Here is a 24393-nt window from a genome sequence, read left to right on the forward strand (position 1 = left end):
TCCCAGTGGTACTTAAACATTTTCTTTTTCCTTTTTTCAAAAGCATGGGCAGGTAACATCAGAAAAAAGAGGAGAATAATTTGGCACCTGTGGAGGTGATGTCATTACCAGCCATGGGTCTGAACTGTCCCTGGAATGAAGCTTGCAGCTTGAATCTCTGAGCCCACCCAACGCTGCTGAACATAAAACACACTCACATTTGACTGGCTCTGCTTAGGAAGCCCTGTACTTACAATTTATCAGCTTTAAACTTTTTATAGAACATAGCATCAAATATTGTCAAGGATCATCCTTGGAAGGCCAAACTTTACAGCTCTAAACCTTTATTTAATATCTGGCAGGCCTGTGAACGACTCCTTCTGCATGCCTATCTATAGACAGTCCCTGATTCATGATAGATTGTATTCCAAAAGCCTGATTTTGAGTCACCAGCTTGGAAAAAGAACTATGCATCCTCCCCAACAACAGATGTAGTGAAGGCTTGATTGAAGAAGGGGTGGGCACAGTGGGGGAGTGAGACCGACAGGGAATGACAAAAGTGAACCTGGGGGTGTAAGCTTCAATCCTCAATCTGCAAAATGAGGTTAAGGAAATCTAAAACAAGGCAGGTAGAATAACAGTTTCTTGACATAAACACTAAATAAATGTTAGCTACTGTTATTATTTTCTCTCTTTACAGAAACAGTCATTAAAGGGAGTATTAATTCCCTAGGCCTACCGAAGGAAGATCAATTAATCTATTAACACACCTGAAAGTACTTGAAAACCACAAATCCTAACAACACTTCTAAGGAAAGCATGCAATAAGGAGTTCTGACTAGCACACATATGCTCTCCAGAGGAAGAAGTGCACCCTCCATTCACACCAGACAGTGCAATTTTGAATCCTGACCCCCGCCACTCCTCCAGCAAGGAGCACACCCAGAAATGGGGTGCCTGAAAAGGAGATGGGATGTGAACTCTGAACTAACAGACTAGTGGTGAAGGGCTACAGAAATCTAAGCCTCTGCCCAAATCACCCAACTCCCCACTACACAACTCCCAGTCACCTTTCCCTTCCTTTTTAGGAGCCACCAAATGTAGCCCTCCTGCTTCCCACTGCCAACATCTGTCCAGGACGGTCATGTACAAAGAGAAACCAGACTCTTCACCTTCCAAATTCAGTCTAGAAAGCAACACAAAGCTTTGCAACTATCTATCAAGATTTTATTATCCATAACAATCAAGAAATGGGTAAGAAAAGCCCCAATATGTTTGTCTGTTTTTACTTACATTCCAAAGGCAAAGGCAAAAATCACACTCAGACGTCAATGCTAATATAGATATATTTAAAGTAGTCAAGACAACAGAAAAAGGAAGAAGCTGCAACTTCTATCTTGCAATTCCCAAGATGGTGCTTACTTGATCTTTTACAGAGTTTTTTTTTTTACCTTCACAACCCTCTGAAAATTAGTCAGTTTTCAATTATCTACTGTTGGTGATATGTTTTGTAGGCAACGACATAACTACGTTCCAGAAAGCTCTCTCCCTGTGACCCAAAACACATCAAAAGTCCCCTCTCCTTATTGCACAGCTTTTACAGACACAAGATCTTAGAGATGCCCTAGACCCTGACATTTGTCTAATCTATTTCTCCCAGTCTGACAATAAGCTGGAGCTATCTGGGTGGAGCCAGAAGTTCAACCAGTATCTCTGGACCATGCTTTTCCCCACCACTCTACAATGTTTAAAGTCAGTGGAAAAGGGAGTGTTAGGGGGGGAGCCGGAATCTCAAGCCAAGCCTTCACGTATATAATGTATTCCAAATGTAAACAGTTTTTGGTTATTACCCATATTCTTGCTCCTTTCTATAAGGCACAGGGCAGAGGACTATGCGAGTGTGTATGCATTCCTACTTAAAAGGCAAATCTCAGTGATCCTGTTCTTCTCACTATCTCAGTTACCCATTCCCACGGTCATGCCCCAAGAACTCGCTTTCAAATTTTTCCAACTGTGACCCAGAGGGAAATATTTACATCCCAACCCAGTTCACAAATGCACAGTAAACACACCCAGTTTTAATGAAAACAACATCTTTAAATGACTATGTGATCACCCTGATCAAGACTCAAGGCTAAGCTTCGAGAATTCATGCTAAATCTAGCCCCAACCCTTCCACTCAAAAAGCCTTCTCCCTGACAGCAGATTGCCTCAGCCAGAAAAAAAGGGGCATCTCTTTCCTCCCCTTCCTTATTTCTTTCCTTTCCCAAAGAGGAATCCTTCTTGTTGTGTGTTAGGTTTTCTTTTGGAATTTTTTTTTTTGTTTCGCTCTGTCACCCATGCTGAAGTGCGCTGGCTTGATCTCGGCTCACTGCAACCTCTGCCTCCCAGGTTCAAGCGATTCTCACGCCTCAGCCTCCTGAGTAGCTGGGATTACAGGCGCCCACCACCACACCCGGCTAATTTTTGTATTTTTTAGTAGAGACGAGGTTTCACTATGTTGGCCAGGCTGGTCTCAAACTCCTAACCTCAAATGATCCGCCTGCCTCAGCCTCCCAAAGTGCTGGGATTACAGGCATGAGCCACTGCACCCGACCAACTTCTTTTTAAATTCACTTAAGGACGGGCACGGTGGCTCGCGCCTGTAATCCCAGCACTTTGAGAAGCCGAGGCAGGCAGATCACTTGAGGTCAGGAGTTTGAGACCAGCCTAGTCAATGACAAAACCCTGTCTCTACTGAAAACAAAAAAAAAATTTAGCCGAGTATGGCGGCACGTGCCTGTATTTCCAGCTATTTGGGAGGCTAAGGCAGGATAATCGCTTGAACCCAGGAGGCAGAGGTTGCAGTGAGCCAAGATCACACCACTGAACTCCAGACTAGGTGACAGAGTGAGACTCTATCTCAAAAAAAAAAAAAAAAGATTCATTAAAAGTTCCATAGGAGTTAGATTTTTTAGCATTTTTTAAAAATGCTGGTCATGACTCTCTAATATTAGGTTTTGAAAAATCCTGCCCTAGACTTATTATTCTATATAATTATCTCATTTCATGCACCCCAACCTCTGAATATCTATCTTTCCAGCTCAATCTCTCTTCTCCAACAATTCTGTAACGCTGAGGATCCTATGCCCATACCACCTTCCCAGCGCCCCAATCTTCACTCCCTTCCTTAAGCAGCTTGGATCCCATGGGCCCCAATCACATCTTAACTCCATTGCCCTGCCCTACCTCCAGCACACTCCCCTTCTTTATGGTTACATTTAACTTGGCCTTACTTCAGATGTGCACTCAAGCAGTCAAAATGAAAATAGCCACAATAACTTTTCTCAATATAAATTCACAGCCACAAACTTTAAGCAGACTAATATGGTTTGGCTCTGTGTCCCCACTCAGATCTCACCTTGAATTGTAATAATCCCTGTGTGTCAAGGGCAGGACCAGGTGGGCAGTTTCCCCCATGCTGTTCTCGCGATAGTGAGTTCTCACAAGATGTGATAGTTTTATAAGGGGCTTCCCCCTTCACTCAGCACTCATTCTCTCTCCTGCCGCCCTGTGAAGAGGTGTCTTCCACCATAACTTTGTTTCCTGAGGTCTTCCCAGCCAAGTGGAACTGTGAGTCAATTAAACTTTTTCCTTTAAAAATTACCCAGTCTTGGGCATTTCTTTATAGCAGCATGAAAATGGACTAATACAGTAAACTGGTACCAGGAGTGAGGTGCTGCTGTAAAGATACCCAAAAATGTGGAAGCAACTTTGGAAATGGGTAACAGGCAGAGGTTGGAACAGTTAGGAGGACTCGGAAGAAGATAGGAAAATGTGGGAAAGTTTGGAACCTCCTAGAGACTTGTTGAATGGCTTAGACCAAAATGCTGATACTAATATGGGCAATGAAGTCCAAGCTGAGGTGGTCTCAGATGGAGATGAGGAACTTGTTGGGAACTGGAGTAAAGGTCACTCTTGCTATGCTTTAGCAAAGAGACTGGTGACATTTTGCCCCTGCCCTTGAGATCTGTGGAACTTTGAACTTAAGAGAGACTATTTAGGGTATCTGATGGAAGAAATTTCCAGGCAGCAAAGCATTCAAGATGTGACCTGGATTATTCTGAAAGTATTCAGTTTTATGTGTTCACAAAGAGATGGTTTAAAATTTGAATTTATGTTTAAAACAGAAGCAGAGCAGAAAAGTTTGGAAAATTTGCAGCCTCACAATACAATAAAAAAGAAACACCGATTTTCTGGGGAGAAATACAAACTGGCTGCAGAAATATGCATGAGTAACAAGGAGCCAATGTTAATCCCAAGACAATGGGAAAAATGTCTCCAGGATATGTCAGAGACCTTCACAACAGCCGCTTCCCATCACAGGCCCAGAAGCCCAGGAGGGAAAAAATGGTTTTGTGGGCTGGGCCCAGGGCCTGCTGCTCTGTGCAGCCTCTGGACATGTGCCCTACATCCCAGCTGCTTCAGCTCCAGCTGTGGTGGCTAAAAGGGGCCAAGGTACAGCTCAGGCCATTGTTTCAGAGGTGCAAGCCCCAAGCCTTGGTGGCATCCACATGGTGTTGACCTTGTGGGTATGCAGAAGTTAAAAATTGAGGTTTGGGAACTTCCACCTAGCTTTCGGAGGATGTATGGAAACAGCTGGATGTCTAGGCAGAAGTTTGCTGCAGGAGTGGAGCCCTCAGAAAGAACCTCTGCTAGGGCAGTGTGGAAGGGAAATATAAGGTTAGAGGCCCACACAGAGTCCCCACTGGGGCACTGCTTGGTGGAGCTGTGAGAAGATGGCTGCTGTCCTCCAGACCCCAGAATGGTAGATTCACCAACAGCTTGCACCGTGTGCCTGGAAAAGCCATAGACACTCAATGCAAGCCCATTAAAGCAGCCAGGAGTGGGGCTGTACCCTGCAAAGCCACAGGGGCAGAGCTGCCCAAGGCCATGGGAGTCCACCTCTTGCATCAGCGTGACCTAGATGTGAGACATGGAGTCAAAGGATATCATTTTGGAACTTTAAGGTTTAATTACTGCCCTATTGGATTTCAGACTTGCATGGGGCCTGTAGCCCCTTTGTTTTGGCCAATTTCTCACATTTGGAATGGTAAATACCAAATGCCTGTACTCCCATTTTATCTAGGAGTAACTAACTTGCTTTTGATTTACAGGCTCATAGGCTGAAGGGACTTGCCTTGTCTCAGATAAGACTTTGGACTTGGACTTCTAAATTAATGCTGGAATGAGTTAAGCCTTTGGGGGATTGTTGGAAGGACATGATTGTGTTTTGAAATGTGAGGACATGAGATTTGGGAGGGACCGGGTTGGAATTATATGGTTTGCCTCTGTGTCCCCACTCCAATCTCACCTTGAATTGTAATAATCCCCATGTGTAAAGGGTCAGGCCAGATGCAGATAAGCGAATCATGGGGGCAGTTACCCTATGCTGTTCTTGTGATAGTGAGTGAGTGCTCACGAGATCTGATGGCTTTATAAGAGGCCTCCCCCTTAAGTTGGCATTCATTCACTCTCCTGCTGCCCTGTGAAGAGCTGCCTTCCACCATGATTGTAAGCTTCCTGAGGCTTCCCCAGCCATGTGGAACTGTGAGTCAATTAAACCTCTTTTCCTTATAAATTACCCAGTCTCGGGTATTTGTTCATAGCAGCATGAGAACAGACTAATACACAGACCCTTAGCGATCCTCAGAAATCCTATGAGAATTCTCTACTCAATCCATACTCCCAGGCTCTTAGAAACTTATTTCACACCTGTACATATTTCACACCTGTACATAAAGCAAAAAAAATTATAGACTTAAAAATATGTAACACTAGTAATTGGATGTTCCCATGTTCTCAGCCACAATCCAACTACAGCTATCCTCCAATAGGAAAAATCTAACATTCTGTTTAACTAACTGTTACCCACGCCCCCACCAAAAAAACTAGTCATTTAGAAAAAAAGGTAAATCTGCCCCAGTAATATTAATAAGTTTAAGGCCACATAACCATTAAAGAATACAAGGAAATTTACTCTCAAAAAGTGCTTTTGTTTTCTCCCCTTTTATGAAAATGTTTGGTAATATTCTCTCTTAATTCTCTTACCAAAGTAGTCCATACGCAACTATGTCCTGCCTCCCTAATCACCGATAGGCATAACAGTTTATTGTCCAAATATAATTTGTTCAACCATGCAAACATCTGTGCAATCAGACATGTTCAATTTGCCAGGGACAAGTCCAATGACATGGCCACAAGTGATAAGCAACAATGCGCTGTTAGTGGGCCTTTCGCTAAATGAAACAGCTTTTCCCACAATTATCTCTAGATTGAACTCAAGTGTCTAATAAATGCTTTCATGTAATTCAACAAAACCAAAACATGTACATTATAGAGTTACTATTTATTCTAACCCAAGTCACTAATGGTAACACCAATGCACATAAGCATATAAACCCCATAGTAAAATGAAGCTGTGTTTCTTCAAATTCAAGGGCCAGTAGAAGTGAAGGCTAAGGAAGCATGCCTGCTCAAAGAGACTGTAAGAAGCACAGCCCAGAATTCCAGGTGCTACAAGAGTGCTGTCATTTTACAATCACTGCAGGACATCAAGGGCCATTTCTATTGCTTTGAAACCCCTTTCTTCCTGATAGAAATAAAGAATTAATTTTTTTTTTTTTTTCAAAATGCAGTTTCACTCTGTCGCCCAGGCTGGAGTACAGTGGCTCAATCTTGGCCCGCTGCAACCTCCGCCTCCTGGGTTCAAGCAATTCTCGTGTCTCAGCCTCCGAAGTAGCTGGGATTATGGATACACGCCACCATGCCCAGCTAAGTTTTGTATTTTTAATAGAGACAAGGTTTCACCATATTGGCCAGGCTGGTCTCAAACTCCTGACCTCAAGTGATCCTCCCGCCTCAGCCTCCCAAAGTGCTGGAATTACAGGCATGAGCCACTGTACCTGGCTAGAATTAAATAATCAATTTTTTAAAAATACTCGGACTTGAGTGTTTAAATCCATATACCAGCAAATAGGCAGATCTTTCTTCAGCTTGGAGGAACCTCAGGTGAAAAACGTAAACACCTCTTGGACCTGTAGATATAGCCAAGACCACACGCTAGCCTGCCAGCCTCCTAGCCTTACTCATCCAGACCTCCAGCATCAAAAAGGAACGTGCACAGCACCAAGAAGATCAAGCTAAGGCAACAATTCCTACCTTCACTTACTCAGGCGCCCTCCTCAGCACCCTGACTTTTCATCATCCTACCAACCATTTCCCCTTATTCAGTGTTAAGACTGCTAAGATGTTTATGCTGCTCCTTCTCCTCCACCATTCATTCACTCAAAATGTAGGAATCTGGCTATGATGTAATGAGCACTGTGCCAGGACATCATAGCCCAGTAAGGGACACAGGGAGTAAGTGCATAATTATAATCCATTCTGAGAACTATCTACAGAAAGCCATATGCAAAGTAGCATAAGAACAGAAGATGGAGTAGGATAAAATGGGAGCCATTCATAAAGGATGGAGGGAAGAAAGGAGGTACAGATTCCCAAGGACCTGCAAAGGCATCAAGCATAAAAGACCACTACAAGTTGCTCTTTTCAACTTTTCAAATTTAGTCAAAATCACAAAGTGTAGCCCCAAGAACTTCCAAGGTAATAAATCAGTCCATTTTTCTACTAACAAGGTGGATATTTTTTAGATATTAACTGAGAAGTTTCTTCTTTTCAAGATCTTCTGAAAATTCCATGTAACCATCGTATTTCGGCTTTCAATTTACAAATCAACACTTGACTCTACAGACATGTACTTCAAACTTATGTCTTAATCACAACTGCATTCTCTGGCACTCAATATAATTCTGAGAGGCATACTAGGACCTTCATCCAAGCCGAAACTGTCTTAAGTGAAATTTATCTTTGGTGGGTATCCCTTTCATTCTTTGGCTTCTCTCCCACCCCAAGCCAAGGTAGTTCAGGTACAACTCTTAACAGGCAGTCAACTATCGTGGCTAATGGAATGGCAGATATCAGTTTAAAGTGTGACCTCCCCTAAGTAGGGGTGAAGATAGGAAGCAAGTGAAAGAGAATCCAGTGTACAGTAAATGGGTGTTAAGTTAGGACGGGGTGAGAAAGCAGATGGATATATTCTTCCTGCATCTCTAGAAGAGAAAAACTTTCCAGGCCAAGCACAGTGGCTCAAGCCTATAATCCAGCACTTTGGGAGACCAAGGTAGGTGGCTCAACTGAGGTCAAGAGTTCGAGACAAGCCTGGCCAACATGGCAATACCCCATCTCTACCAAAAATACAAAAATTAGCTGGGCATGGTGGCACACGCCTGTAGTTCCAGCTACTTGGGAGGCTGAGACATGAGAATCACTTTAACCCAGGATGCAGAATCTGCAGTGAGCCGAGACTGAGCCACTGTACTCCAGACTGGGCAACAGAGGGAGACTCTGGATGGGGGCAGGGGGAGCTTCCCTAGTTACTACTGAGTTGTTTTGTTATGAAAAAAAATCTCATGAAGTCAGAGCTTCTAATGGATTAGATTTAGCCTAGGCCCTGTGTTAGCTAAGTCATGGTTTCTCAACCTCCACACTATCAACATTTTATTGTGAGAAGCTGTCCCTGTGAACTGTAGGATGTTTAGCATCACAGTTGGCTGCCACACACTAGATACCACTAGCACACCCTCAAGTCGTGGACATAAAAAATGTTCCCTAGGGAACGTCACCTGGGCTGGGAACCACCATACTAGATGATGAACATCAGGCTCCTTATTAACTATACAATGAAGAAGAAACTGATGTTGATGAATAGGACAAAATATTGAGATAAGGAAAAGATTATGCCTTATTGGGCTACTGCCTGCATTTTAACGAAAAGCCAATAGATATCCCCAACAGAAGAGGGAAAAAAAATCAAAATTATGTCCAACAAAGTAAACCAAAGCAAAGTCTGCAGCATTTAATAAAAACATGATTGTGTGTATGTGATGCTAATTGCTGAGACCGCAAAATTACATTAAATGATTAAGTACACAGGTGCTCAGGTATGGTGAAAGTGCAACAAAGAGTTTAGTGAAAACGTTAAAACCAAGTCAAACCAACTCTATCTTCATTCCATATATCCAAGCCCATTCTACAAGAATCCTCTTTAATTTGATTCTACAAAATGAACATCTGTAATAGTAACAAATCCTCTGATTTGATTCTACAAAATGAACATCTGTAATAGTAACTATTTTGTATTAATAATAATTAGCAACACATAGACAGGACTCCAAATCCTGGTTCCAACCATCTTCTATCTACATAACACCCTCTCTAAGCTATTTCCCCTATCCAGACAAGTAAAAGGTGTAACCAATGTAAGAACATGAGCACAGTGTCTGGCACACTATAAGTTCTAATAAATGGCAATTACCAGTAGTTATACATAATATTTTGTTAACATGCTTTTACTACAAAATGGAAGACATTGCCCAAGTGGAACTACGAAGAAAACACACTTTTAGTCAATTAACTGAAGGAAAAAAAAAAAAAAAAAAAACGTAAGACCCAATCCTGTAAAATACATGCCTAAGATGCCAAAATTCACTTCGCTCTTAAGGCAGGAGAAAAACATGGATTACCAACCAAGCACATGGCCATAATAAAAGCAAAATACAAACGCTACTTTTTTTTTAAAGTATCACATTATTTCCCACTAGCACGAACTCCAAATATATTTCCCCAGACTTTTAACCAAATCAGCTAAAATACCATTTTCAAGGAGTTGAGATTAAAAATTCACTTTGTAAAAGAAATTTTCTATGAAGCCTAATAATCAAGTAGAAAAAAGAGTATTTTCTCACACATACCCAGAGCCAGTTTAGAGTTGCTGTTTTTGCCTCACAGAAGTTGTTTTCTAGCCACAAGCTACTACAAATTGTTCAGACCTTTTGGCAGCAACACAGGAAACTGCCCTTTTCACCCGTTCTCCCACAAAAATGGAGTCAATTTTTAGGCGAGCCCATGTCTCAAGGCTACTTTGCTTTACAGAGCCAAATGCACACAACTTTTCATTTAGCATTAAGAAAGGGCCCCAAATATTCTGCATTTTTGTAAAGAAAATTGAAAGCAAGTCACCAAAGACATACGGGTGGTTATTTATTAAATCAGCTCATAAAGTGTGCTACACCAACATTTGAAATTTATAGGGCATTCGGAATCACAGCTGTTTCTGTTTTATCCCAATTGTCAAGAATGCAATGGGCAACACGTGAAGCTATTTCCTGATGCTTAACTGTGCCTTGGTGTCCCACTATTCTCAACTTGCCATGTTTCAAATAAATAGTTAAAATAGGTGTGATTAAAACAAAACTCAGGCAGCCCACTCACTCACTATATCTTTCATTTGAATCTGAGGTTTTTCTACAATATTATGGATCACATAAAGACATTTGAGCAAGTCACAGGATGAAGCTGAAGTTCTTCTCAGCTTTCTTATTCAAGTATACAAAATCAACCCACATTTTTCTCCTTCAATTATTTAAGGGGAGGTGAGGGTAGGAGGTGGCAAATTATATAACAGCTATAATGTATTTAATTTCTAAAAATGAAGCCAATACTGCCTTTTAAATGCAAAATTAAAGACGACCCTTTGAAAACCAGGAATCCCTTTGTATCCCATTTGGCTTAAAATTTCACAGACTGGTCATTTATTTAGAACACAAGAAAGTCCAAATGGTAAAAAGGCATCTGCAATCACTCACAAAATGAAGCTGGATACTACCCTGTCCTGGGAGAGTTGAATGCCAAAATTCAATCTGTGACCCAAGTTCCACAATTCATAGATTGGAGGAAAAAAAAAAAAAAATCAGCACAATATTTTCCAAGGGACGTTTTCTGTCTCCAAAAATGACTTGCAACTGCAAACAAGTTCCAATAATGACGCAAAGGCAACCTCTCCAAAAGGGTACAATTTCAGAAACTGTCCAAAAACCACATACACAAAAAAGATAAGCAAAGGAACCTCGATTCAATTACACAAGACCCATTACACTTTGATTCAAGAGGAGATAAAAGAGTATTTTTCAGTCAGAGTCCAACATAAACACTAATGTAAAATATGCTCAAATTCAGAACTTCTTTTCAAAGGCACACTTTAAATTATTCCACCATAATAAATCCTCTAGATTACACAGGGAAGAAATCCGGGAAGCAAACCAAGGAATTCAAAATAGAAATTCAAAGAAAAATGTTTGGATGTCTGGTAGGTAAAGAGACCTGCTTGGCTATATCTAGGTACAAAAGGCACACCTTGTTATTTTAGGTAATTTTTCCTACTTAAATAAACTGCACAGTGGAGCAGGAACCAACTGTAAACATGCTTTCATTCACTGCTTGCCTTAACAAAATGTTAGTAAACCAGGCTATCTTTCATCTCCATAAACAAAACAGAATATCAAAGAGATTTCACATTATTGTTTATCAGCTTATCAGCATCATCAAAGTACATCTGTATTTGATACTACTTAGGAGACAGCATCTGTGGAAAGAGCAAGAAGAAAGAGTCTGTGTTGGAAACTCACTCGGGAGGGTCTGAAGGAGTTTTGTGTGCTGTTCATCACTATCATAAAATAGCCTGTAAGACAATCACCAAAAAGCAAAAACACAGATTTCTTGAGTTAATAGTCCACATCTTCACAAGAATAACTTTCGAATAAGTAAACAACAACAGAACAACTGGGCCAACGTTATCCAGAGATCTGGCATAAGAAGATAAAGCACTCAAATTCACAGTTTAAACATGGGTTTCCTGGCCCATAGTAGAAAACTTCAGCCTGGGAAAGATTTACTTAAAATCAAACTAAATGGGCAATTAAGGAATCTCTTTACTACTGTTACATTTTTAAATTCACCCTATTAGAACACTCATCTTAAAACAAAACTGGACTCTTCTAAAAAACAAAAGAGATGAAAAATACAGAATTGGTCACTGACTTCTGTTCATTCTCATCCTACTTCCACCTACATTCAACTAATATTTATTGTACAGTTACTATATTAAAAAGCACACAGCTAGTACTGAAGAGGGATAGAGTGAGCAAGATAGAGAGATGTACTTACTGCCAAACAGGCTATGTCTGCATCTGCAATTTGCACACGGTAAGTTCAGGTGTTTTATTTGTTTCCTGGTGTTGTTTTTAAGAATGTCTCTGTGGTTCACTTTTTATATGGCAAAAGCACTGAAGGTCCTTCATGTGTCTAAATGAAAAAGTCTGGACATTTGGCTTCAATAAAGCCATCACTTTCTTGAAGATAGGTTCCAGCTATGAATCGTCTAGGTTTGTGTACTGGATAGGGTGAAAAGGGCAGTGTTCTGTGTAGCTGCCAATGGGCTGAACAATTCCCAGTAGCTTGTGGCTAAAGAAATCTTCTCTGAGAAGAGAACTGTAACTTCCAAGCTGGCCTGGGATAATTGTGTGAAACAATGTGATTTTTTTCCATTCAGTTATTTTCTGTTATACCTTTTCCAGCAAAATTCTTCTGTGGAAATTTAAAATAATCATGTTTTTAAATGATCTTTCCAGTAAAAAGAATGTTTCAAAATAATGCTCAACAGCTTAACTGAAAACAAATTTCAGCACACACTAGAAAGAGCATTAAATTACTTCTAGTATTCTCCATCCACAATTAACACAGTATTCATTTTGTTCAGGTATTCACTTCTGGGAAGCTCTTCCTGAAATCATCCGGCAAATACTTATTAAGCACTTAATAAGGAAACACTAACACACACACACTCCACCAGGCTGGTCACTGTGGAGAATACCAAAATCAATGAGAAAAACTCACAGCCCTTAAGAAACCAACATAACAACAGAGAGAAACAAGGGGGTCAGAGTTGTGTTTTTCATAAATTCCCAGGATGATTCCTGTACATACTAAGGTGATGGCATGTGCCCATAATCCCAGCTACTCGGGAGGTTGAGGCACGAGAATCACTAGAGCCCGGGAGGTGGAGGTTGCAGTGAGCTGAGATCATGCCACCACACTCCAGCATGGGTGACACAGGGAGACTCTGTCTCCAAAAAAAAAAAAAAAAAAAGCACTACTATATTGACTGACACACAAACACACACACACACACACACACACACACACACAAAACCTGACAATAAATTAGCATGCCATTATTTACTTTAAAAGACTCACCATTGGGTCTCTGAAATTAGAAAGCCACTCTAGTTATATTTAAAATAACACTTGTTCTAAACACTTATTTGCACATCACTTTTTCAGCAATAAATCCGCTGCATAAATGAAGTATACCTAGACATTAAATTGTGTGTTGGAAAAACACTATGAAACTATTATTAAAAAAAAAAAAAAACCAAACTAGGCATCAGAAAAGGAAAGTTCAAGTCCAACTACCATCACTTAATTTGAGTTACAATAAAAATCCTACCTGTCCTATTATCTCATAAAGTTATTAGAATACTTAAATAAAAATATACATGAATATGTGTTGCAAAGTGCTTTAAATTTTAACATTATACCACTGGAATAGGAGCAGCTCAGTGGTTTCAATATCCCAGCTGGTAAAACCTTGTTAAGAATAAAACAAACTAACATTGGCTGGATTTTAAAAATCAATGTTTAGGCTTCCAGAAAATTCACTGATAAGTAGAAATCATTTATCAGAGTTTGCACATCTCTCAATGGCTGGTAACAGTACTTCGTGTAATTTCATTATTGTTTTCATATTTTATATAAATTCTCACCATATTCATAGTTTTTTGTATTTTAGTACATATATGTTAATATATGTAGCTCTATATAGTTCATATGCAGCTCGCTCGTTTTAACTCCTATACAGTACTCTGTTATAAAATATACTTTATTTTTCCTAATTGAAGGGTAGGTTGGTTCCAACGTTTTGCTATTATCAAAGCGTCAATAAGCATGCCTTCTGAGTTTCCCTTCGCCTATAGGTACAGGAATCTCGAGAGTATATACCTATGCAATTGCTAGCTAGTATGGTATGGTCAGTTTTACACTGCCGAACTGTTCTCCAAGATGGTTATGCCAACTTATGCTCTCACCAACAATGAATCTTCCCCAACATTGGTATTTTTATACTTATATTATGCTGGTCATGAAAACGTCTCTATTTTAACTTACATTTGCCTAACTACTCGTGAGACTCAGGGTTACTGGCCATCTGAGTTTCCAGTTCTCTGAGCTGTGTACAATTATGCTCTATTTTGCTACTAGGTTATCTGCCTTTTTCTTAATTTATAACAGTTGTTCATATAATCTAGATTTTTAATCCTTGTAGCATATAGGCTATTTTCAACAGGATTGCCACTTGGCCAAGGCTACCTAAAGGTCTAGCTAGAATAGACCCAAGTCATTTTTCTCATGTGACCACAAGTACAGGAGTACGCAAGCCATGGCTGTTGTACACAGTCAAGGATGTCATCAAGAAACTAGCCTCCTTTTGCCCTCCTGCTCTGCCATCTTTAACACTAGCCTCATTTTCACCTCTGCAAGACAGCTGCTGCAGCTCTAAACATCCACTTCAAGCATGGGAGAAGAAAGACTGGACTTCATATTCAAGGAGTAAAACTTTCCCAGAAATCCTAAGTTCACATCTCATTGGCCACCACTGAGACCTCTAAAGGACATCAGATGAGACAGCTATTTCTAAATGGGCACAAAATCAGGGTTGTGTTGGTAAGGAAAGGTGAATAGGTGAGCTAAGCTGCTAGCAATGGCTTTCAAACATGCCTTACAAATGCATGACACCAGTGTAAACCTTTTCTTTTCACTGTGGTAATTTTCTTATAAGGAAGTTTATTTTAATAGAATCAAACTTCTGAATCCTTTTCTTTATCATGTTTTCTGTGTCCCCCAACCCACTCACCAACAATGCTAGTATTTTCTGCTAAATATTTTAAAGATTGGCTTCTTGCCTTCAAGCCTAAATGTAATGCATCCATAAATACCAAATCTATACTGCATCTATAATGCATTTTGTATATGGCATGAAGTAGGGAATGAATTTTTTTTCTTATATAGACCAATCAGTGGATGTTTACCCCATTTATTTAATAGTTTACCTTTCTCTACTGATTTATAACACCGCTCCTATAGTGTAACAAGCTTTGTTATATTCGTTTATATTAAGTTTCTAGACTTGCATATGTTTAAGTCAGGTTTACTGGTATAATTATCTATCCTTGCCACAATAGTTTTAACAGCCCTGATATGTGGTAGGGACAAAATCTTCCCAACCTGTTCTTCAAAATTATTTTGACTATTCTTCAACACATGCTCATTTGCATATTAACTTCAGAATTGGCTGACCCATAAAAACCCTGCTTGGATTATGAGTGAATTTTCACGGAAATTACCAATTGGGGAAAACTTATCTTTACAATATCAAGCATTCCCACTTGTGGACAACGAACACTTCTCCATGTATTCATCCCTTCTTTCACATCCTTCAATGTTTCAAGATTTATCCATAAAGATTTTATATATCTTGTTAGATTTGTTCCCAGGAAACAGAGTTTTGCATTTTTAGAAACTGGAAATATGATCTTGATCTTCTTTACATAAATTTTCTAGTTGGTTATCCCTAGACTCACTTAAGTTTTGCATACAGTATATTATATAAACTGCAAAGGATAATTTTGATTCCTCCTTTCCAATATTTATGATCATTTCTATTCTTGTCATACTGTACTGACAAATTTCAACAACTATATAAATGACTAAAAGTAGTAATTTTGTATCTTGACCTTAAGAAATTTGTGCTATTATCATATTGCTAAATATAACGTTGAATTTTATTTTCAAAGACATTATTTAGCATGGTAGAGAATTATACTGCATTCCTAATTTAGTTAGCATTTTCATGAATGAATATTGGCATTTCATAAAATGCTTTATCTAGCAAAACAATGTTATGTTTTCCTTTTAGTTAACAATCAATTCTTTAAAGGAGGGTGAAATTGTATATCATTTCTTCATTCCTAAAATGAATTATAGCTAATATACTACATATAATAGATTTTTTTTTCTGTTTTACTGGGACATTACATATATTTATGGGTGACATTTACCTGTACGTTTCCTGTTTTCACTGTTCTGGTCACTATTGTTACCAGGGTTATGTTAGCTTAAAAATTCAAGAATGCTTTAATATGTTTCTATTTTCTGGAACAGTGTGGGAGTTTCTCCCCCATGGCAGTATGAAAACACTTTCCCATAGTCTAGTTCCAACAACCACTATTTTTTAGTCTAATAACCATGGAAACATGGTTACTAATTTCCAAGGTTTTCTATTTTTCTGGAGGAAAACATATGTTTCTATTTTGTCAGTATTTTCAAAAGTATTAACATAGATGTATACATTTATATTGTCTTCTAATCTGAGATGGTAAATGTTTTTCTCTTCCTTCTTTTTTCTTAGATAAAATATTAAAGGGTTATCCTTTATTGGGTGATTTGCCTTCTCCCACCCTGCCCAAGAATCAGCACTTTGCATTTTCGCTAATGAAAATGACAGTAAATGAAATGACAGTGAAAAGACTGATGGACTGATTTTTCATACTAAATATCTAAAGTTTATTTGGTGAGAGATGCCAATCAATAATTTTGTCTCATTCTTTAGATGGGGTCAACCAGGCCATTACTGATGATTTCCATCAAAGTTGCTCAGTTTACTGAAGGGGTTTCCCATGAGTCTTCAGCTCTTCAGCACTCATTGTGCCAGTAATGCTCTTGGAACAATTTTTTTGTTGTTAAGAGACAGAGTCTTGCTCTGTCACCCAGGCTGGAATGCAGTAGCATGATTATAGCTCACTAAAGCCTTGAATTCCTGGGCTCAAGTGATCCTCCCGCCTCAGCCTCCCAAGTAGCTGGAACTACAGCCACGTGCCACCCCACCAGGCTAATTTTTTTTTTTTAAGCTTTTTTGTAGAGACAGGGTCTTGTTTTATTTCCCAAGCTGGTCTCAAACTCCTAGCCTCAAGTGATCCTTCTGCCTTGGCCTCCCACAGCACTGGGATTACAGGCGTGAGCCACCGCACTAGGCTTGCAACAATTCTTGAGTTCACTCTGACCTCTCCCTTTCTTCTCACTTCATGACAGTTTAGTGAGAGCTGTGATCTTTCCACAGAAGGAGCTCACTCAGAATATCATTTCAACAAACATCATTTCAAGACTGCAGGACTTCCTAGGTTACAACACCTACTGATGGCTCTAACTATTAGCAGGTATAGCAAACGAGAATTAATAGAAAACATTAAAACCCCCACATAAACTTAAAGAACTGCACGCCACTACCCTCTGAGCAAAATGCTGGCCAAAACCTCCCAAATGATACAAAACAAAACAAAAAAATGAATCAGGGAAATAAGCAAGGTATACGCCCCAAAATATGGCAACTTTTTCAAAATAAAAACCCTCAGGGAAAAGGGAATCCTATTTTAAAATGGCAATAAACAAAAAATTAGGCAGGCGTGGTGGCGGGTGCCTGTAATCCCAGCTACTCAGGAGGCTGAGCCAGGAGAATCCCTTGAACCCAGGAGGCGGAGGGTTGCAGTGAGCCAAGATCACACCATTGCAGTCCAGCCTGGGCGACAAGAGTGAGATTCTGTCTTGGAAAAAAAAAAAAAAAAGTAATAAAAACAATAATAGTAAGAGCATCAGCTAACACTTCCTATGCACCATTCTGTTGTATATACTAATTTAATCCCTACAAAAACCCTATGAAGTAAAAACTATTCTTACTCCCATTTTATAGATGAAATTAAGGCACCTAGTTGGTAAGGACAAACCCAGACAGTCAAGCTCCAGTAGTGCTCATAATTACCACACCATATGTCGGCAGTCCCAACCTTTTTGGTACCAGGGACTGGTTTTGTGGAAGATAATTTTTCCACAGACCAGGGACGGGGGATGGTTTTGGGATAAAGTGTATTACATTTATTGTGCACTTTATTTCTATTATTATTACATTGTAATATATAATGAAATAATTACAAAACTCACCATAATGTAGAATCAGTGGGACCCCTGGACTTGTTTTCCTGCAACTAGGCAGTCCCATCAGGGGGGTGATGGGAGACAGTTACCAATCATCAGGCATTAGATTTTCATACGGAGTGCACAACCTACATCCCTCACATGTGCAGTTCACAATAGGTTCATGCTCCTATGAGACTCTAATGCCACCGACAAGAGGCAGAGCTCAGGAGGTAATGGCCACCTGCCCCTCACCTCCTGCTTTGCAGTCGGTGGCCTGGAGATTGGGAACCCCTGCTACCCCTGTGACATGGTAACGTGACACTGCATTCTTTCTACTACCTTCTTTCTACTCCTAGTCATCTATAGGAGCTATCAATCTCCTATATACAGATAACCTTCCACCAGCTTTATATTCAGATCTTCACAAGGTCTCTTATTAAAGGGAAAAATCTCTCGAGTGCTTTATTTTGAATAATTAATTACTAACAGGCTTGAGTTCAAATCTTGGTTCCATATTTATCTGCTGTGCAAGTGATTTAATCTCCTTGCCTTGGTTTCCTCATCTGTAAAAGGAAAATAACTTATAGCACCTATGTCAAAATTAAGTGTGGGGTTCAAATGAATCATAGCACTCTAGTTATATTACTGTGCCTGGTAAGTAATTTGTGTTCACTGCTATTATGAAAACAGTGTCGTCATCATCATCATCCAGTGCTCCTAGGTTATTATTTCCTCTTAAACTGTAAATAATACCATTGCACATAAGCCTTTTAAAAATATTTTTTAAACGGAATTCTGTAACACTAACCTTTTGCAGATATCATGGATATTAAGTAATCAAACATGTTTCTGGATAAAATTCTGTGACATCATCATGCCAGACTCAACTCTAGAAGACGATTTCCACAAGGGCAGGAATTTTTGTCTGTTTTGTAAAACACCTTATTTCCATTACCTACAATATTGCTTGGCATCAATATATGTTTGTTGAATAAATTAGTAAAAAGTATTGAATCTCAAACAATATAAAAGAAAATGAATATAGTATGTACTAAAAAACTAGGTTAGATAAGTTTTACACAATCTTACATAAAGTTTCATAAAATAATGCAAAGTATTCCTTCCACATAATAATGATATATTGCTATTTTTGCATGTGTATGTGACTATTATGTAATAACTCCAATATTCAAAGGTTTTATTATTTCATCTGCTACCCTCAAAGTTGATAGACTTCTTAAGATGTTAACGGCCTAACTTATTTCCTATTATTTCTTATTTATTTTCCTGTGTTGTCCTTCATCTTCCCTCCAAAATTAATTCCATCTACTATTTAGTAAGCCAAAGATTTCAGTAGATGAAAATACAGGCTGGGCATGGTGGCTCACGTCTGTAATCCCAGCACTTTGGGAGGCCGAGGCAGGTGGATCACAAGGTCAGAAGTTTGACACCAGCCTGACCAACATGGGGAAACCCCATCTCTACTAAAAATACAAAAATTAGCCGGGCATGGTGGTGCACACACCTGTAATCCCAGCTATTCAGGAGGCTGAGGCAGGAGAATCGCTTGAACCCAGGAGGCAGAGGTGGCAGTGAGCCAAGATCGTGCCACTGCACTCTAGTCTGGGCGACAGAGCGAGAGTTCATCTCAAAAACAGAAGAAAAAAAAAAAAAAAAATATATATATATATATATATATCTGTTTCCTGAAAGAACTCTATGTCTATAGGAATATTTAACTCTTTTTTCTATATCTGTTTCCTGAAAAGAACTCTATGTCTATAGGAATATTTAATTCTTTTTTCCTATATCAAATAAATAAACCTTTTTTAAAACAAATATTGGAGAAAACTGTCATTTTCTGAGAGACAGTCAGCCACTATTATTTCACTCGTTCAGGATCTGTGTATTGGATACTCCCCCTATGACTCAGGCATTAGGCTGAACTCTAGAGAAAAAAGGAGGAAAGTGGACAAAGCCCTGCAGTCACTGTGAAAGATGGACATGGAAACACATAATTTTACAGAGCTCTAAGTCTACAACAGAGGCAGAATCGCAGAGGCAGGAGAAGCCAAATGCTGTAAGGGCAAGAACAGCCCAAAAACTCAACAGAATGAACACTTTTTTTTTTAAACTAAACTCAGCAAATCAGTAGAAGGTTGACAGGTGAGAAGAGAAAGGCAGAGGGAAGAACAAATATACAAAAGCCTACGTGCAATGAAACAATATGGCATGCTCAAGAAGTAAATGAGTAATTTGATGTCACTCGTGTGTTGGGTTTATGGTTGAGATTATGGCAGAGCTGCCGGGAAAGAGGGGTGTTCATTATAAGGGGTCTTGTATCCAGGCCAAGGAAGAGGTATGGCACGGCTAAGCCTTCCAGCTGCAAGAGGTTCCCAAAACTAAGCATCTCTGTCATAGAATGGCATGTCATAAGCCATTTTATGACAGAAATAAGCAGGACCACAAGCCAAAGCGCCACCTCAAACACAACAGCTATTCACCAGCACACAGTAATTTATTCATGTTTTTACAATCAAATTTCCTGACTGCACCAAGAGCTCTTTGAGCGCAAGGACCAACCATGTCTCACTCAAGTTATCTCCCAAATGTCTACTAACATAATTCCCTTACTTAACAAATGCCAAGCACATACGATGCACTAGGTGTTATACTAAACACTGGGTACTCACAGATGTTAGACTACCCTGTCCCAAGCAATCTTAGAGGCTCTCTGAGGAAGTGATACCTGAGAATAAAAAAAAGGTTAGCTTCTAGAATTTCTGGTTCCTACCCTCTCCTTATATCCCTAGCTCATGTTTAACATTAAATCTCCTCTTTAATACACTTTTATTTGGATTCAAAGCCATCCTTCTTAATTCCCTTTATTCTCCTAAGAACAGTCTTCTTCCTCTCTATTCTTCATTCTATGGGTATCATTCCAAAACTCAGTTCAGCCCATCATCTTCTCATTGGGGGCTTCACTCTATTCCGCTTATTTCAGGGTTTTTTTTAAGCCACATGCTTTTTAGATTGCTTTTATAGAAATTATCTGAGGGGAAATGCAGTGTAGTAGTTAAGAGTAGCAGCCAGACACCCACAAGTTCCAAGACCACTCTTGGTAACTGTGACCTTAGGTGCCTTTCTAAGCCTATTTCCCCTCTGGTATGACTGGGATAAATGAATCCAATTCCTAACTTGTTTTGAAGACATTGAGATACTACATGCAAAAGTACTTAGCATAATACCACAATAGTGCTAGCTATTTTATTATTAATCATCAAACCAACATCCTAAGGAATTTACGGCATGAATTGTTGCCTTCTTTATAGACTTGTTTTAAAGATGCTCAGAAAAAGTAACAGACTTGATCGAGATCAGACAGCAATTATTTCATATTACATTGCCCAACTGTGCATTTCTGGCCTTGATCAATCAGCAAAGTCACAGTATCAAACCACACCAAACCACTGGCCTATAATCATCTCCACTTGGATGATCTACTGTGACTCTGTCAAAAATTAATCATCTTCCCACAAAACTGACTCCCCTTGGGCTTTCACTCCAGAGCTGCCTCTGACTCTATCCTTTCTTTTTTTTGAAATGGAGTCTCGCTCTGTCACCCAGGCTGGAGTACAGTGGTGCGATCTCAGCTCACTGCAAGCTCCGCCTTCCAGGTTCACACCATTCTCCTGCCTCAGCCTCCTGAGAGCTGTGACTACAGATGCCTACCACCACGCCCAGCTAATTTTTTTGTATTTTTAGTAGAGACGAGGTTTCACCGTTGTTAGCCAGGATGGTCTCGATCTCCTGACCTCGTGATCCGCCTGTCTTGGCCTCCCAAAGTGCTGGGATTACAGGCGTGAGCCACTGCGCCCGGCCGACTCCATCCTTTCTTTAAAAACGCAATTGTCCTCATTAGTGTCTGTCATCTATTCCTTGCAAAGGTTGGTAGATTGATCCCTGTCTTTGTTCTTATAGCAAACTCTCTACTCCAAACCCCCTAAAGTATGGAAATACTGTACAAGCAGCAAAGCAAGCTCACAGTCAGAAGCTGAACCCATGAGCTGACTTCCTAGTTTACTACCCTGCCAGCAATCTTGGTCCATTTCGAATTGTATGCAGTACATAGGGGCAAAAGGAAATCTAAATGTAAGATTATCCTTTAAGAGTATACAAAAGTCATTACAAAGTGGATCAAAGCAAAGCTGTGCAAAGTCACCTAAAAAAAATACCAAACAGTCCCCAGGTCACTGAGACTAAAGACACTATGATTGAAATTATTAAAAAGACTTTTTATACATTTGTAAATCTGAAGAGTGGCCAGCAATGAGGAAAGAGAGAAGCAATTTAGGAACTTAATCCCTTCTAGTAAGAATAACTTTATTGAGTGGATAGGCAAGGGCAGGGACTAGATTCATTTTGTTGAAGCTGTATGAAGAGAAAGCACCTAGCCCAGGAACAAACAGGTAACAGATACAAGAAATAACAAGGAATTGCTCATAAGCTTTATCATTATAACCAACCTTCCAGTTCTGATTCAACTCCCATAACACACCATCTGACAATGTGCCATGTGGCCAACAAGCAGAACACACACTAGACAGATGATTTGTATATTTATTGGCATTCTAATTCATACCCTCCCATCTCCTCTAAAGGCTTATTATTTGTTTGTGGGAGTTGGGTTTTCAGTTTTTGTTTTTCTTGCTTGGGGGAGAGCAGGAAGGGCATGGTTCAGCTTTCCTAAGCCCTATTAACAAGATGCTGACAAGACTGAATTTGTGTATCTAAAGCAGAGGCTCAAACTCTGGGCTAAAGAGAACTGAACAAAGTAAATGTCACTTTATGAGGGTAGTCACTTTGTACCAGTAAACCCATCTTTCCTGGTATACACCACCAATTTAGCCCTTTCACACAAACCATCCTGGACATCTCTGCAAACGCTATTCATTTGTTTCAATGCTACTTTCACCGTGCCACACCTTAACAGCTACAACGGAATCCCTATGGACCGGAGATGAAATTTTAACTCCTCTAATCTGTATGGAAGGCCATACAGTCCCCTACGGTATGTGCAAGATGGCCTCTCTGCATTCATCTCATCCCATTCTTCTCTTCCCTCACCTTTTCTAGCCCCATTCATCAATGTTTCCCAGACTTCTTCCCTCACTACATATTCCTTTAGGTACTTCAATGCATGTAATACATGTTACTGGTCTAAAACTTACTCTGTCATGGTTTTATCTATATAACTAATTTGTCTGACTTACTAAATAAGCTCAAGTACAAGAATTCTTATGACTTTTACAGCCCTCATTCCAAATATATATACTACATAAGAGATTGAGTGGGCAAAATACATTGGAAAAAAACCACATTTTTCTTAATAAATGGAAATTATTTGATAAGTAAATACTTAAAAAGTTAAATTTTCTCTCTATATCAGGGCTGGGTTTGCAGTTACTGGTTTTTCTGTTTGTTTGTTTGTCTTTTCTTTCTGCAAGCCAGAACCATTAGGTATAACTGATTCTATTAAATCTGAAATATACTCAGTCATAACAGCAAGCCTTACAAGTTAGACTCACAGCTAAATGTGCATCACCCACATCCAACTGTGTATTTTAATACAGTAAAAGCTGACAATAAGGCAAATAAGCTTCCTTTCCACAGGGCCAGGCCCCAAGATAGCTATTATAGCTCCCCCTGGAACACAACAGATTGGGTCTCAGCGGGCTGTTGCCTAGGAAGTCCAACAATTACCCATTACCTTAAAAATCTGCAGAGATTCAAACGTTTGCCAAAAAGATACAAGGCCAATGCTTAATGCAGCCAGTGATTAATAGTGGCACCACGAGCCAACCATCATAGCAATAGGGCTGGCATCATTCTGAACAGTTTATATGAAACTTTTATAACACAGAGAATAAATGCTTGAGGGGATGGATACTTCTCCATGATGTAATTATTTCACATTGCATGCTTATATCCAAACATCTCATGTACCCCATAAATATATACACCAACTACGTACCCACAAAAATTTAAAGTTTTTTAAAAATTTAAAAATTCAAACCAAACTGCCAGGACTTAAAATATTCCCAAGGAAGGCAAAATGAAAATTTTACATTATAACTTATCTCATAAGTGCTTAAACAAAATTCAGATATCCAACATACAATATACTTATTTGGTGTCTGCCAAGATCATTTCAAAAGACCTGACAAAAAAGCAAATACCGGTAAACAGAAAGCATGGTTTCAACATGTTTTAAAATTAGATATCTGAGTTTAAAAGTTAGCAGTTATAAGACATGAAGTCGATCTACCCCTCATTAACACTATCAGCAAAAAGATGATGTCAGTTCACCAACTAACACTACCAATCCAGAGCAAC

At 39.4% G+C, this 24393-nt stretch overlaps 1 protein-coding gene across 24 annotated transcripts in view; it reads right to left on the reverse strand.

Moving 5' to 3' along the window:
- Positions 1 to 24393, reverse strand: part of LOC105465604 (erythrocyte membrane protein band 4.1 like 2) — a 227147-nt gene that overhangs the window by 166310 nt on the left and 36444 nt on the right. The window contains exon 1 of one of the 24 annotated variants that reach the window (XM_011714116.3): positions 9831 to 9899. The exons of the other annotated variants lie outside the window; for them this stretch is intronic. The gene's annotated coding sequence lies outside the window, so the exon portion shown is untranslated. Of the gene's footprint in view, positions 1 to 9830; positions 9900 to 24393 lie in introns of those variants that run through there. 24 annotated transcript variants of the gene reach the window in all.

The sequence above is a fragment of the Macaca nemestrina genome, chromosome 5 (genome assembly GCF_043159975.1).
Source record: "Macaca nemestrina isolate mMacNem1 chromosome 5, mMacNem.hap1, whole genome shotgun sequence".
Taxonomy (NCBI): Eukaryota; Metazoa; Chordata; class Mammalia; order Primates; family Cercopithecidae; genus Macaca; species Macaca nemestrina.